The sequence below is a fragment of the Pistacia vera genome, unplaced genomic scaffold (assembly GCF_008641045.1).
Source record: "Pistacia vera cultivar Batoury unplaced genomic scaffold, PisVer_v2 Contig462, whole genome shotgun sequence".
In the NCBI taxonomy this organism is placed as follows: Eukaryota; Viridiplantae; Streptophyta; class Magnoliopsida; order Sapindales; family Anacardiaceae; genus Pistacia; species Pistacia vera.
This window is the reverse complement of record NW_022196293.1, coordinates 1,677,220-1,694,035: the sequence shown is the minus strand read 5'-3', so window position 1 is coordinate 1,694,035 and position 16,816 is coordinate 1,677,220. Positions and strand designations below refer to the sequence as shown.

Here is a 16,816-nt window from a genome sequence, read left to right as displayed (position 1 = left end):
ATGAATTCCTAAAGTTTCTTCTTATTTGCTAATTGATTAAAAATAATAGAGATTTATTTATTGTTAAGATGTCTTTCTCTACTTTTCCATATTGAGTATATATAATGAAGACTTTTGTGTAATAGGACAAAGAATGAGTAGGTAAGAGTCGTTAAAGTAAACGGCCTATTATATTTATCTATGCAATCCTTAATTTTGAAGTTGTTTATTTCATTATTAAGATATACCTTCCTCTACTTTTCTATATTGAATATGCTCAAGAGTCAAGACTTTAGTTTAATACGAAAAAACAATCAGTACGTAAGATTCGTCAAAGTAAATAGCTTATTATCTCCATCTGTAAATCAATTCAACATGTGTAATTTATTATTAACATTTATTTTTTTTTTTTTGGTAACTAGATATCTGGACTAACTTATACACACATAAACTAATTTTCGAGATTTATTAAACACCTTAAAAACTTAAATGACTAAGGTTGCGTTTGTTTCGGTATTTAACACTTTTGAAAAAAGTTTTCTGACAAAAGTTGGTGGAGTTGTATTTAAAGTTTTCTGAAAAAGTGTTTGCATTTGGTGGAGACTTGTTTATTTATTATAATTATCAATAGATGTGTCAGAAAAAAATTGTTTGCATTTAATAATGTGCTGCGCGCCTGCGCCTTGTGTGTCACCTTATTCCCACGCCACTCGCGCCATCGGTTAGCTGAACGCAGGGGTGTTTTTGATAATTATTGAACTTTTCAATTCATATTTAAATAATATTAATTAGTTGTTTGGTAAATTTTTATGGGTTTAATTAAAAACAATTTCTCCATAAGTTGTTCAACTACTAATATATCATTTAAAAATACAACATTAATATATATCTAAATTAATAATACAAAGCTATTAATAATCATCCCTCAAAATGACTTGTACCCCAATATTCAGTTATCAATACGAAGACAGTAAATATAAAAATATCTTATATGTCAACAGAATCAATAAAGACTAACAACCGAAAATAAGTTCAACAACAAAGTCCTAAACCGTCATCTACGGACGACGGATATCATTATAAACCCAATATTCCCTGTTCGCATGTGACATGTTCACCATAAGCTGACGCCACTCTGGGTTGGCAATTAAGTACTTCATAGCATCCAAATATACTTGCGGTGGAAGTTGCATACTTTCCAAAATTGATTGACAATTTTCCATGGAATATCGATCCGTCCAACCACTTGTGTTCTCTTGGGTCCCATCACCGCCACTGCGAGTTGATGCCGCAGATCCCATAGTCTTATTGGAAATAGCTTGCGNAGGATGAAGACGTCCCCAAAACAGCCTTTCGAACACATGACGGTCATTATGAATTCTTGGTTATGCCGTTCGGTTTGACCAATGCTCCCTCAACGTTTCAGTCCTTAATGAATAGCATTTTCAAACCAGTTCTGCGTAAGTTTGTGCTTGTGTTTTTTGACGATATTTTGATTTACAGCCCTGACTTGGAATCACACATCAGCCATCTACAGCAAGCTCTTATGATTCTGGATGATAATGAATTGGTTGGGAATTTTAAGAAATGTTTATTCGGGCAGCAGAGGCTGGAGTATTTGGGGCATCTAATTTTGGCCAATGGGGTTGAGGCTAATCCGCAGAAAGTTGCCGCTATGGTTTCTTGGCCTACACCCACTAATGTGAAGAGTCTCTGTGGATTTTTGGGATTAACGGGATACTATCACAGGTTTGTAAAGGGTTACGGCAGCATCGCACAACCACTCACAAGATTATTGAAGAAAAATTCTTTTAGTTGGGATTAAGAGGCGCAACAAGCCTTTCTTGCCTTAAAAGATGCCATGACCTCAGTTCCTGTTTTTGGCAGCCCCAGATTTCAACTCGCCATTCGAGATCCACACTGACGCATCGGGATAGGGAATGGGGGTTGTATTGGTTCAGAAAAGACAACCCATTGCTTATTTAAGTAAAGCCTTCTCCCCTCAAGCTAAACAAAAATCTGTTTACGAGAGAGTGTTTATGGCTGTCGTGTTCGCAGTGCACAAATGGAGCCCGTACTTATTAGGGAGGAAATTCATCATTCGAACAGACCAGCGAAGCCTCCAATTCCTCAAGGATCAGCGGATTAAAACCCCAGAATAGCAGAAATGGGTGTCCAAATTGATGGGGTTTACGTTTGATATCCATTATTGGCCGGGAACCACTAATACAGTAGCTGATGCTTTATCGCGGCAAGAAGAGGAACCAGAATTATCTTCCTTGACAGTGAGACAGTTTACGGAGTATGAGGATTTAGCAACTGAAGCCCATCAAGACCCCAAGCTTTGACAGCTGATTCAAGATCTGGTTTTGGCACCCAACAGTCGACAGCACTACAAACTTCGCCATGGCTGCTTATTGTACAAGGATAGGTTGGTTCTACCCAAGGGTTCTCGTTTCATTCAGAAACTATTATTTGAATTTCACTCCAGCCCAACTGGTGGTCACTCAGGGTTCTTCCGAACGTATAAAAGAGTAGCCAATGTCGCTTATTAGGTAGGCATGAAGAAGGATATCCAGAATTTCGTTCAGACCTGTACCATATGTCAAGTTAATAAGCATTTAGCCTTGAAACCGGCTGGATTACTTCAGCCACTTCCGATACCAACTCAGACTTTTTGATGACTTGACGATGGATCTTCCATTGAGCGGTCTCCCACGCCACTAGGGGTTTCGACACCATATCAAGTTGTTGGTACACAACACCGATTAAACTAATATGGCCATTTAACTCCTTGTCGCAAAATCCTTCAATTCGCAAACCAACCGCCAAAGGAGGTGCCTTAATATTCTAACGAGATAGTGTAAGCTACACAGGGTTCCCTTAATCCTCATTGCGACAAAGATACTTTTCATGAGGTCGTTTTTGGCAGTAGGATTTTTAGAGTTTTTGGCTACAGCTTGAATTTAGTTCCGCTTACCACCACAAACGGATGGCCCATCCGAGTGGTAACAGATGTTTGGAGGCAACCTTCTCCTGCTTTGCATCTCACAGCCCCGTCAATGGCCAACCATGGCCTTCCATGGTCTGAATTTTGGTACAACACAACTCTCATCATCATACGCTCCCCAAGATGCACCCTTTTCAAAGCCTTATACCGACCGTGACCCCCCGATCCTCCTAAAGTTCACAGACCCTGCCCCTCCTTCAATGAAGCACCAACAGATCCAGGAATGAAATGCCATCTTCAGGACCCTCAAACACACCCTGGAAGCAACACAAGTGTCCATGACAACACAATCCAGAATCGGTCATCAATGGAAGTTCAATTTTCACAAGGAGAGTATGTTAATCTTCGCACTACACCTTAATTTAAAACCCTGGCCACACGGTTGAAATGAGAAACTGATTCCTCTGAACTTTTATGGGCCTTATCCAGTCTTGGAGCAAAATCGGCCAAGTAGCATACCAATTAGAATTACCCCCCAGCCGTATTCCTCCTGGTTTTCCCGTAGCCCAATTGAAGCCCAGCTTGCATAGGCTCGTTTCAGTGACAGCCTGCCTTCCTTCTCACCAATGACCTTGGAATTGCAGTTCCAGCCTAGCTGAGGTACTGGATGTAAGGTTCTCTTATTGAATGGCTCCACTGAATGCCTCATCCGCTGGTACGATCTGCCTATTTTTCGATGCACATGGGAACCTTGTGATGTCATCAATAACCATTTCCGCCCAATTTCACCCTTGAGACAATGTGGCACTTCAGGGCGGGTATTGTTAGACCCCCCCATATATAAGGTCCTATAAATATAAGGTGGGAATGAATAAGGATAACGGGACACGTTGATATGGTTTTGTTACAAATGGTGAGGTTGGGGCATAAGGGTGGTTAGGATGTGATGAGTTTGTGTTAGAGGTTGTACACCTGGCTGTCATAAGGTACAGAATTGAAGAATTAGCTTATAAAAATGGAGAGTATGTGGGAGAGTAAGCATAAGTAATTTTTCTCTGGAATTGTTTGGGGCGGTCCCCAGCTCCTCGACTTGCTGGTCTTCAGTTGTTTTAAATTGTTCTGTTTTCATATTTGTTCATATCTATCAATACATTTGCTTTTGTCTTCTTTTCGTGTCATATTGTTTGTTCTGTGTTTGTGTTGTTGTTTTGGGGAACTTTGGCTTTGCAGGAGGTTTCCAACATATGCACCATTTCATAACTTCTCCACAATATAGGCACTGCATTACAAGAAACACAGCCATTTCAAAATTTTCTACATTCACATAAACCTTTTTTACTTCTTCAATCTGCAAAATCCTTAATCCCATCTAGTCAAACTCAAGACAAACTAGCCCCACCGAATCCATTAATCTTAAGGAACCAAAAAACCAAAATATTTATGATTTTTCACACGTAGGTGGTCCTTAATCCATTTAGTCAAACCAGACAAAACTACCCACCGAATCCATTAATCTTAAGGACCAAAAAAACCAAAAATATTATGTTTTTCACCAAGTAGGTGGTCCTAATGGGTCTAACTCCAAACTTGTGGTAGCTATCAGCTATGTCCACACACAGAACTAAACTACAACAAATTACTCAACTATCACAAACCATTCATAAATTCCCACATTACTCAAACCACCCATCAAAATTGAAACTTTGCAAACAAGTCCTCTCTGTCAAACCATATAACTACAATCACAAGACACATACATACACCAAAATTCCACCATATTCACAACACATTCTGCAAAATTAAACCCTACTCATTTCCAGAAACACAAAAAACACAACTAGGTTTTAAATTTCACCACAAAAATCATACAATAAAAATTGCCATTTTTTTTTTCAGTTTCATTTCATTAGGGTACAAAATAGTAATATGTAAAGCTTATAAATTGAAAAAATAAAACTAAAAATAAAATTTTGAAAGTGGAAGGTACCAACAAATCAGTGATGCGTTTGATTGAAACTGAGAATTGTTCAAAGAGTAGCCCTAATTTGCGCAGGGAGGTGATGAAAGCCGTTTTATATATCCTGCGCATTTTTCTTATCCTACGCTTTCTCGCTTTCCAAACATCGCTCTTGATGACTCAGAGAACGACGTCGTAGAAGGATTAAAAACCAACAAAATTTCATTTTTCTCAAACTTTCCTGCCATAAGTTTTTGTTTTTATTGCAAAAAATATATACTAGATTTATGTCCCTTTTCTTATAGTTAATAGTTGATTTGTCTTAATAATATATTTTTTAAAACGTGCCTTAAATTAATTTTATCATTTTCATTTTAAGGAAATATATGTATATATACATTTTGAAGAAATAATATTTATGGTTCCACCTTTAAATTATATGATTCCTAATGTATAAAAAAATAATATTACAAAACTACTTTTTGTAAACAAACTTAAACATTTTCTTTGAACAAATAGAGAACTCAAACAGATGGTTTTATTTTCAATACCGATTTTTATCTCTTGATTACATTTTTTTTTTTTTTCTCTTAATTCTTTCCTTGTGTCTTTTGATTTTTGATATATGTTTTAAGGTTATTGATATTTTTTTAATATCTCGTTTGACTTTTATATTATATAATCAAATAGATTTACATTTATACAATTTATAACGTTAAATTAAACTGTTTTAAATCGCTAGGTGTCCTATTTTTATCTTTTAATAAACTTGTGCCTTATTTTGATTTCTCCTTAGTTTAATTAGCTTTTCAATTTATTCATAAATAATTATATATTTTTCTTATTTGTTATTCAATTAATAATTTATGTAAATAGGTGGATGGAGGTCATAAAACTGGTTGCTATNCTTCTCCAACACAAAAATATAAGAGCCAAAGATGGTCTGACACAGCCTTGCCCAAATTGTCTTCAAATTGAATCCTAGGTTCATCAACTAGATGGACATTGGTCACTCTGCAGCCAATCCCATTTCTGCCCATGTAATAACTTTTACTAGGGTAGGCTGATGCTCATGGACATAAAAAACGCAGCAGACAGCATATCCCACCATCTCGTTATCACAAGAATCTGGAGGCCTTTCTATTTTAATTGAAGAAGTCTCACTCTGATGTTGGAACCACTCTGGAATTTCGCTTCCAGGAATAGCCATCCCAAATTCAATAATATGCCTCCTAGGTCTGTCTTTTGGCTTTGACATTGCCTGCACTTAGAAAAAGAAAGAAAAGTCATTAGGAATAGCCCCTTCCTCCATATTGCAGTCAACGAGATTTAATCTTATTAAAGATGTCAACAAACCTGACTAAGTCGGCAAAAAGTGTTTTAAATCGTTAGGTGTTCTATTTTTATTTTTTAATAAACTTGTGTCTTTGTTTTGATTTTCTCCTTAGTTCAATTAGCTTTTCAAATTATTCATAAATAATTTATATATTTTTCTTATTTGTTATTCAATTAATAATTGATCTAAATAGGTGGATGGAGGTCATAAAACTGGTTGCTATAATTTGTTTTGCAACGGATTTGTGCAAATTGCAGGCCATTTGTTTATTCCAGTTTCTAAATATGATGGACCTACTTATGATGTCAAAATCAATATCTTTTAGGTAAATTAAATTAATTAACTTTATCATTCCAATAATAATTTAAAGGTTTTCTTCTCTTTCTTTTTTTCTTTCTTCTTTTTTTGAGGGCAAAGAATTTATTATATCAATGGTTATTTTCTCGAGTCAAATGGGTGAATATGATGTGTAAACTCGAGCAAAGTTGAATAATTGGAGCATAATTTCATTTAATATATGGTAAAAAATCTATACAAAAATGGTTAACTATAAGCAAATAAGCATTAATTTATTAATAAGATTCTTAAATAATAAATGCTATAATAAATATGAACATAACTTTTTCCAAAACATATATAAAAATAAATTATTATATTATATATTTTTATCATTTATAATGTTATAATATTATGGTAGAGGTTTACTTCATGAAGTTCCAACCACTAATTGTATTCCTTCAAAAAGTTGTAGGAAGTGCCGGAGTTATAAAAAGGTTCTTATGCACTGGTTCTCCCACTCGCTAACCACCGGTCCAAACGGTTTTGGCACAAAACCGGGTCACTGCATTTTGTAAATTCCCAAATTCATTTCAATTTTCATTTTAGAGATTCAGTCTATGTCTATCTACCTCCATTGTCGAACTTCAGTCTTCGGCATCTTCAGATCTTCAATCTTCACTACTTGCTTCAATAAGCGACTTGTGTGCCAAATTCATGCACCGCCAGCCGCTCTGCAATCGCCGTCCCCGTCGAAGTGTCCTTATCATTTCATCTTCAATTCATCAGTTCATCTTAGATCTTACTTGTAAGTTGTAATGATACTTCAATTCATCTCAGATCTCACTTGTAAGCTATAATGATACTTCAGTTCATCTCAGATCTCACTTCATCTGTTTTTGTTTCGTGATACTGTGAAATGTGAATCAGTGATAGTATAAAAGTTAGTTTAGGAGAGTAATGGTGATTGGTGCGATTTGTGTATTTGATGAGAACCACCCCAAATCATCTTTTTTCATACTAATTTGTAGACTGATACACTAATATTCATTTTTATTTATTTAATAAAAATATTTATATTAAAAAAATATTTAAAAACTTTAAAAACCAGTTTAACATTCATTTTTTAAATTAATAAATACTAAAATTTTCTTCATTTTAATCTTTTTTCTAATATTTGCATTATTTATATCAATAATTATGACATTTTTATAGTAATTAATTGTAAGAAACTTGAATGGGAGATATATTCATTAAAAAAATTAATTATAATTATGATTTTACACTTTATTTAAACAGTAAAGGTTAAAATTTTAATTTAATTTTTTTGGCACTCTTCGTGGATCGTTCATCATTTTTAATCTAGTATGACAAGATTGATCAATAACAATAGATGATTTATAAGATGTGTCAAAAAATTAAGTAAAAAATTTGAGTCATAATATTGTGACCCAATAAATAATTATTTTCGTACTATGAACAAATTTTTTTTTATCATTCAATATAATATTATAATTTTAAATATAAAATTAAATTAAATATACAAAAATTAATTGAAAATATTTAATAATATTATTTTTAAATCTAGAAATTATTTAAGAAAATATAAAATAAAATCCATAAATTTTAATTATTATTTTTAAATCCAAACACAAGTAAAATTGACACAATCATAAAGCTTATGTTATAGCAAAGCCAAACAGAAAGCTCACAACAGCCCATTTATTGCCACAAATCAACTTATGAACTCTTCAATCTTTTAGGTTGCATTGGTACATCATCAGCTGAAAAATATATCACATCTTCGTCTTCTGCCTCATCACAGTCAACATCCGCCGTTGATCCAAGAAAATCTTCATCCAACTCATATGAATTCCAAAAGGTGGAGCTATTGGATTTCTTGGCCCTTGGCTTTAACTCTTCAATTTCTTTCTCATATATTGGATGTATCCCACACTTCTTCACCACCAATTCTGAACCAATTGGTATAAATGAAAGCTCAACAAAATCTTGATTGAGTCTTTCAGCCGAAAAATAGAACAGCCAAAGATGGTCTGACACAGCCTTGTCCAACTTCTCTTGAAAATTAATGCAAGGTCTTTGATAATCTGGATGGGTATTGGTCACTGTGCAGTAAATGCTATGTGTGCCCTTGTAATAAACTTTACCATGGNAGCTCAGCGTTTCCCACGTGCGAGTCGTTGGCGTCCAAAATCAAGCGTCAACAGGATGTATCCCACACTTCTTCACCTCTAAACCTGGACCACATGATTTAAATGAAAGCTCAACAAAATCTTGATTGAGTGCACTAGCACAAAAATAGAACAGCCAAAGATGGTCTAACACAGCCTTGCCCAAATTGTTTTCAAACTGAATCCAAGGTTCACTTAATGGATCGATATTGGTCAGTTCGCAGACAATCCCATGGCTGCCAATGTAATAACCTTTACTAGGGGTAGGCTGATGCTCATGGACATAAAAAACACAGCAGACAGCATATCCCACCATCTTGTTATCACAAGAATCTGGAGGCCTTTCTATTTTAATTGAAGAAGTCTCACTCTGATGTTGGAACCACTTTGGAATTTCACTTCCAGGAATAACCATCTTAAATTCATTAATCGGCTGACGATGCATCCTACCTCTGTTTGTTGGCTTTGACATTGCCTGCACTCAAAAACAGAATGAAAAGTTGTACAATGATGTTTAACTCAAAAGATGAAGAGAGAGAAAGAGAAAGACACTGACCTTAAGGAATTCTCTGGGCATTGAAGATGCCGGATTGTTGCAGCAGATCAATTTCAAGCAGTTTACACATGAAAGTATTGACAACGTGGAATTGCATAACCTTAATGCATTTGATGTTGTTTCCAGTGCTACACAACCATTTACTTTAATATGTCTTATCTTGGATGGAAGTTCTGGTAGAGATTGAAGTCTCTTACAACCGTCCAAGTAAAGAGAGTGAAGCTTAGAAAGATGATTGATGCTTCCAGGTAGTGAAACAAAATTGTTTTTGCTTAGTTCTAGGGACCCTAATGAAGGAAAGCTATCGAAAAAGTCATTAGGAATCGCCCCTTCCTCCATATTGCAGTCAACGAGATTTAAGCTTGTTAAAGATGTGCACACACCTGACAAAGTGGGCAATCTATAAGTCTTGAGGAAGAGTGAAGACAAAGATGTTGCTAGTGGCCTTTTGTATCCACGAAAATTTAACGTTGCAAGATTCTTCATAAGAAAAATGGACGCCATTGGTCGTCTTATCGCAGTTCCTCTTACATCAAGTCTCGATAGCTTTTCAACTTGCCCCAAAGTCTCTGGCGAGTTATCAAGTTTGGAGCATCCACGAAGTTCCAATGTTTGAAGAGATTTCAAACCATTTATAGTGACTGGAAGACTCACAAGATTTTTGCAGTCGTACAAATAAAATTGTTGAAGCCCACGCAAAAGTTCAATTGACATTGGCAGTCCTTTAATAGCAGTACTGTTTAAAGACATCATAAGTAGACAATCCATACTTCCTACAATCTCTGGAAACTTCTCCAATTTGTAGCACGAAGATAGACAAAGTCCTCTTAGAGATTCCATATGCATCTGGTTTGGCAGAGTTGTAAGACTTGTACAACGCTCCATATTCAAATAAGTGATTTTTTTGTGAACCAACAAGGATGGGTGAATCTCACGCAACATTTTACAAGATGTAAGACGCACATCCTTGAGATTTGGGGCAGATGTGAAATCTGGTGTTTTGATTAGGTACTCACACTTTTGAAAACTGATGGATTTCAAATTGTTGAAAGGCTGTTAAAAAAAAAAAAAAAAAAAAAAAAAGTTAGACAAAGATGTGGGTTGTCTTAATTTTCTATATTTATTAAACAATAAAAAGCATAAAATATTCCATATATAGTTATTTTACTCATAAAAATTAAAATAGGAAAGTATAATTGAATTAATCTTACAGTTATTCCCTGTGGCAATTGTTCAATGTGGCTATGATCCATATTCAGCTTAATAATTTTGTCCAATCGCAAATTTGGTGGTAAGGATTTTAAAGGATATCCTTCCCAATGAAGTAAACGCAAGTTGTTGGAAAGGTAATCAAGACCTTCTAGAAGTTGAACATTGCAGATCTTGAGTAATCTTAGATTGATCATTTTCGAAAATGCTTTAGCGGAACAATAGATCTTTTCTTTAGAAAAGTTGAGTATTATGCCTTCAACAACTTCAGTTCCCTTGAAATAAAAGAAAAAACAAAAACAAGACAGAGAGAGAAAGCAAGTTAAGAATTAATAACACATGAATTTATCTATATAGATATGAGTGCAGTCTACTTGAACAATCTAATAGAAGTATTTTTATTTTACATACTTAGAAATTTGTTAAACATATGTTTCCGTCATTGTTATATTTTAAAATTGTTAAATAATATAGGTTTTTTATATTTTTTTTAATTTAAATATATGTCTCCGTCATTTTCAGAAAAATCTAATATAAGTATTTTTATTTTACATATTTAGAAATTTGTTCTCATAAAATGATACTAAAAGCTTTCATGAATTTTTAAGATATATATTTAATTGATTTTTTTCCTTATTCTTTTTCAAAATAATATAAGAAATAATTATCAATTTTTTTTTAAATTATAGATCTTACTATTCTAATTAAATGTACAAATGTTTTGTTTCATGTTATATTTGTTACAGTAAAGAAGCCTATCATTAATTCTTTGTTAGTATGCTCATGTATATCATAGATATCTAAACTAAGGAGAAACAAAATTAACTACAAACAAAAAGATAATTTTGGAAATAAAAGTGTTTTTGAGGAACAAGAACTTTAATATGTTCAATTGGACTACAAATTGGTCAACAAATACAGAAAATAATAATAAAAAAACAAAAACAAAAATTAAACATGCATGTGTAATCTAGAGAGGCTAGCTACTGTGCTAACAGTGCACTAGCTCACTCCTCATATAGATATTTAACTAGTTAAAGCAAATGATATTGAAAAGGTGCACATGATTATAACAAAATTGAATTGCTTACCGTGTTCTCTGTCAATACATGACGAATGTCTGCTTTCATCCACAATCTACTGCATTTTCCAGGCTCTTCGGGGCACTCTCTCTTGACAATTTGTTGACCCATTTGTTGTAACAAATTGTGCATCCATAATCTATTGTTATTTTAAATAATTATGAGCGATTTATCGATTAGAACATCTATTCCAACAATTGGAGAAAAATCACAACTTTCAAGAATTCTTGTCACATAGTCTCTATTCTCTTCTTTAAAGAAACATGCTATATCAAGAAATATTTTTTTCTCTGATTCTTCCAACCCATCAAAGCTTATTTGAAGTACCTCCAGTATTTCTTTATTACAATCTCTTTTTAGTCTTTGCAATGCATCTTTCCACACATGAACTTCTTTTCCACACAAAGAGGAGCCCAAAACTTTAAGAGCTAATGGAAGACCACTAGCATACTGTACAACGCATTTGGATAACTCCCTAAAACTTTCTGTAGGTTGATGTTTCTGAAAGGCTTTTGAAATGAAGAATTGGAGGGCTTCATCATCATTTAATTCCTCAGCCTCATAAACATCATCTACTCCATGGGATTTTAACAATCCTTTGTCTCTTGATGTTATTATGATCCTACTGCCCATGCCAAACCAATCATGCTTGCCAGCTAATTTTTCTAATTGCTTTAGATTGTTCACATCATCTATAATAATAAGAACCTTCTTACACGACAACCTCCTTCTAATCATCCCTATTCCATCAAAGATATTGTATATGTTGATGTCATCTCTTCCCATCAGAGTTTGCGAAAGAAGCATCTTTTGTAAAGAAACTATACCATCTTTTTCGGAAATTTCTGTAACATTAGCCAAAAAACTACTACCTTCAAATTTATCAAAAAACAAGTCATAGGCAACTCTAGCAATTGTTGTCTTGCCTATTCCTCCCATTCCACAAATCCCAATCATACGAACATCATGTGATTGAGGACTTATAAATTTGTTTAGTTTTTCCAAACGTGGATCTATGCCTACTAGGCCCTCAACACTTGGGTGTTTTGAAAAACTTAATTTACTTGATATTTCCTTCAAAATGTCTTGAATAAATTGTGACTCAGACCTGAAAAGTGGAAAATATCAAGAAAAAATTGTTGTTACAACTTACGACACTAGCTAATCATGAATATACTAATGAATATATAATGCGTATCATAGAAATTATCTACATACACCTATAGGTTTATACACATGAAACTTTCATTTTTGCTTTTTGTTTAGGTTTACTTTTAGCATTCAGTCACTATTGTAGTTATATTTCTATACTTTCCTTATTATATACTATATGTCTTAGTTACAATAACAAGGAAAATTGAATAAAAGTATTCATGCTTGTCTAAGAAAAACCAAGTTATTAATTACTGGCCTCGGTCATTTTCTATCATTACTCGGTGAAATATGAAAAATCTTATTTTATTAATTATCTTTTACATTAATTAATTTAGTATTAAATACTGTCTCTACAAATTAAGAATTTGTTAATTAAATATTTCATTGTATGAAACTATGAATACCTTTAAATTTCTGATAAAGATAAAACTTGGTTTGAATAAGAAATTCAATGCTTAATTTGCAGTATCAACACTAATGAAACACTAATGACTGACGCATTTAAACAATCAAGTCATAAATATCATTTTCATAATTCATTTTGATAACTAAGCTTTTCACATTAAAGAAGAAGAAATAATTGTCACATACTCATCCTTTAAGTGAAATCCAGCGAGATTGGCCACCTCTGTCAAAGCATTTCTCCAAGTCTGCACCTTTCCAATATCCTCTCTATAAGTTTTTTCACGATCGACAAAGGCTTTTGCATATTTTCCTGTTTGTTTTCTAACCATGGAAGGATGCACGTAATAGAAAACTGGAAAAAATTTTATATTCTTACAATGAACAATTTGAACAAGTTCATCTAAACACCATGTGGAAGAAGCATAGTTTCTTGAAAAAACAACAACTGCAGATTCTGATTTTTCAATTGCATGAAGGAGCTCTGGTGAAATGGGTTTTCCTCTCTCAAGTTCTATATCATCCTTAAAAACACGCAATCCTTTCTGATTGAAAGCATTATACAAATGATCTATGAAGCTCTTCCTTATGTCTTCACCTCTAAAGCTTAGAAACACATCATATTTCCAAGGACAAGAAGAAGATGTTGATGAAGAGGCTGTTTGCATGATGAGTTTACAATACGTCCTCTATAGAACCTGAAAAATTAATTGGAAAGGTAATTAACTTCTTGCAGACCATCTATACGTATTTTCAATTTCCAGAAGAGAATAAAAATAAAAAAAGAAAAAAGAAACAAAACAACAACAAATTTTTGTTGCATTAACCCAATCATAAAACAGAACAACACAAAAATCACATTTTTATCCATGCTGTAAACTTAAACTACAAAAAGAACAAAAGAAGACAACTACCTCCAGAAGCAAAAACAGTCGCAAATGTTTGCCCTCTCTTAAACACCCTCAGCAATGAACAAAGTCCAATCTCGCGACTCAACAGCCTAACTTGTGAGTCGAAATCGCTTCAAAGCCTCCAAAGTCGAAAAGACTCCGTGACAACAACTCTAAACCTTGTTGCACAACATTTTTAACCAACCCAAAAATCCAAACTCGCCAACCTTAAGTCCAACCCGTCACTGTAATTCACAGTCAACACTCATCAAAAATATATATTTTCAATTTCCAGAAAATAATAAAAAGAAAAAAAAAATAAAAAAGAAGCCACTAATTTAAATCTTGTAAATCTAAACAAACATGATCAGCTAGCTTGTTTAAAATAAATATTTAATGTTTCACTCTAAAGCAAACTACAAAAAAAGTTGAAAAATTAAGAAATCAAAGATTGTTGAGAAATTAAACTTACAGTGCTATGAGGATGTCACTGCAGTTGTATTGAGAAAGTGTTTTTGAGTGATCAGTTTCAATTGGGTAATTGTTTCAAAGAAAGAAATGCTTCTGTAAAAATTTCTTCGATTTTTCTCTCTTCTTAATTTTCACGCTCTTTTAAAAAATATATATAGAGGAAAGAGTAGAGCAATTACCACTCTAACTTTCAAGAAGTTTTGAGGAAATTACACAAGGACTATTCTCTCTCAGTCTTTGAATTTCCACTTTATGACAAGTCTTTGAATTACCTTTTTTCTTTTCCCTATGCGAGCAAATATATATAGAGGAAAGAGTAAAGTAAATAGTATACTACCCAACTTCCAAGAAGTATCGAGGAAATTACACATCGGCTATTCTCTCCCAGTCTTTAATTTCCACTTTCTGACAAGTATAACCTTTTAACTTTTCCCTAGGCGAGCTTGTCATGTACCTGCCTCATTGCTTTTTTTTTTTTTTTTTTTTTTTTTTTTTTTTTTTTTTTTATTTTAAATTTGATAATTAAAGTACTTTTATCTCAACCCAATAAATATCGCATCAATTGTAATGTGAATGCTTTTGTATTCACATTAGAAGACATGTACTGTTCTCTGCCCCTCCCGTTCCCCATCAAAAACCAAGACCAAGACTATCTCACGTTTTATAGACTTTTATCTGGTGCCGAGATTTGTGATTTTTTTTTTTTTTTTTAGTAATTCTTTAAAGGGAGTAAATTGTAATCTTGAAGAGGTGTAACGTGAGTTATGAATGAGCCATCAAATTTACATTGTTATGAGTTTTTTAAATTACTAAATTATTCTATTATTGCAGTTTTGATACTTATAACTTTATAATAAAAGGATTTTTGTTTAAAGAATAAATTTTCTCATAAAACAGCATGACTTAACATAATACCCTTATAAAATAAAAAGAACAAAAATAACCAAGTTTAACACCATTTAGTATGATCTAAGTATGTTTTAATTAGATTTTATTATAATTTAAATATTTATGAATAAAAATCTTGAATTATAGATGATAGTTTAAATTATTTATAAATAAAAATCTTGAATTATAGATGATAGATATTATTATATTTTTGAATTATTCTTATTAGTTCATTTCAACACTTTTAGATTGTTCTTTTTTAAAAATTATTAAAGATCACCAATAAGGTATATATTTTTGTTATTAGTATAAAAAGTAATTAATTAAGTAATAAATGAGTTGAATTTATGTATAAAAGTAATTACAAATTTTGCTTAAATATTAACGTTGGTAAAGACTAAAGACCTCTATTTTTTGTTTTACATTTTATTTTCTTAAATATTAAGTTTTCCGTGATCAGTTTTAATTGGGTAATTGTTTCAAAGAAAGAAATGCATCAGTCAAAATGCCAGCGAATTTCGTCTGTTCAACCTCTATCACATCATTTATTTCTATTTAAGCTATATAAATCTACATAATAATATTTTATTAGATATAGAATAATTTATTCGAAAATTTTCCACATAGATTCCATTAGAGGGTATGAAAATGAAACTATTTTATGGCAAAACCCACATGAGAGAGAGAGAGAGAGAGAGAGAGAGAGAGAGTTAGATGAGGTTAATACAAGAGCACTCTTTTCCATGTATGAGGTTAATAAATAAATGTATATTTATATAATATTCGGGGTCTATTTAACATGCACTCAGGCTTCTTGAACATTTTCTAAAAAAATTCTAAATTCACCACTCTTAATGGATTTCATTTTTTAACCTACCCCATTTTGTTTGGTTTGTTATTTTAGATGGAATTTTAAATATAGTATTGAATAGTTAAGTTGGGTGATTATTACGAAGTAAAATTTAAAAATTAACAAAAAAAACCTTTTAGGTTTGCTAATTTAACTAAATACCCTAATATATAAAAACTTTTTAAAATAACAAAAACACCCTCACACACCCACAATGCCAGATTTCGACCACCACCACCAGAATCTGGTAAGAATCTAGTGTTCGACACAGACCGGTCGGATCTGGTTGATCGTGCGTCGATCTGACCTTTTTTCGGCCAAATCCAACACAGATATGGCTAGAAAATGGCAGATCAACGGCCAGATCTGGCCGTCAGTAATAGCCAAAGATATGGCTGTCGTTGTCGGTTAACGACAACTAAGAGTTAGCTAAATTCTCAAATATAGGGGGTTAAAAGAATTTATTCAACTAAGAATAATAATAATATTAAAAATGAAAGACAATTTAGTAAAATTTCTCTCAATAATATTTTATCCTTTCTAGCTAAATATCTTAATTATTTATATTCACTAATTTAATCAAATATATTAATATAACATTCACTTAATCTTTTAAAATTATC

General features: G+C 32.8%; 1 pseudogene; it reads right to left on the bottom strand.

The window, feature by feature from the left end:
* Nucleotides 1-8,109: 8,109 nt before the first annotated feature.
* On the bottom strand, nucleotides 8,110-14,546 carry LOC116145537 (annotated as a pseudogene).
* Between the last annotated feature and the right edge of the window lie 2,270 nt (nucleotides 14,547-16,816).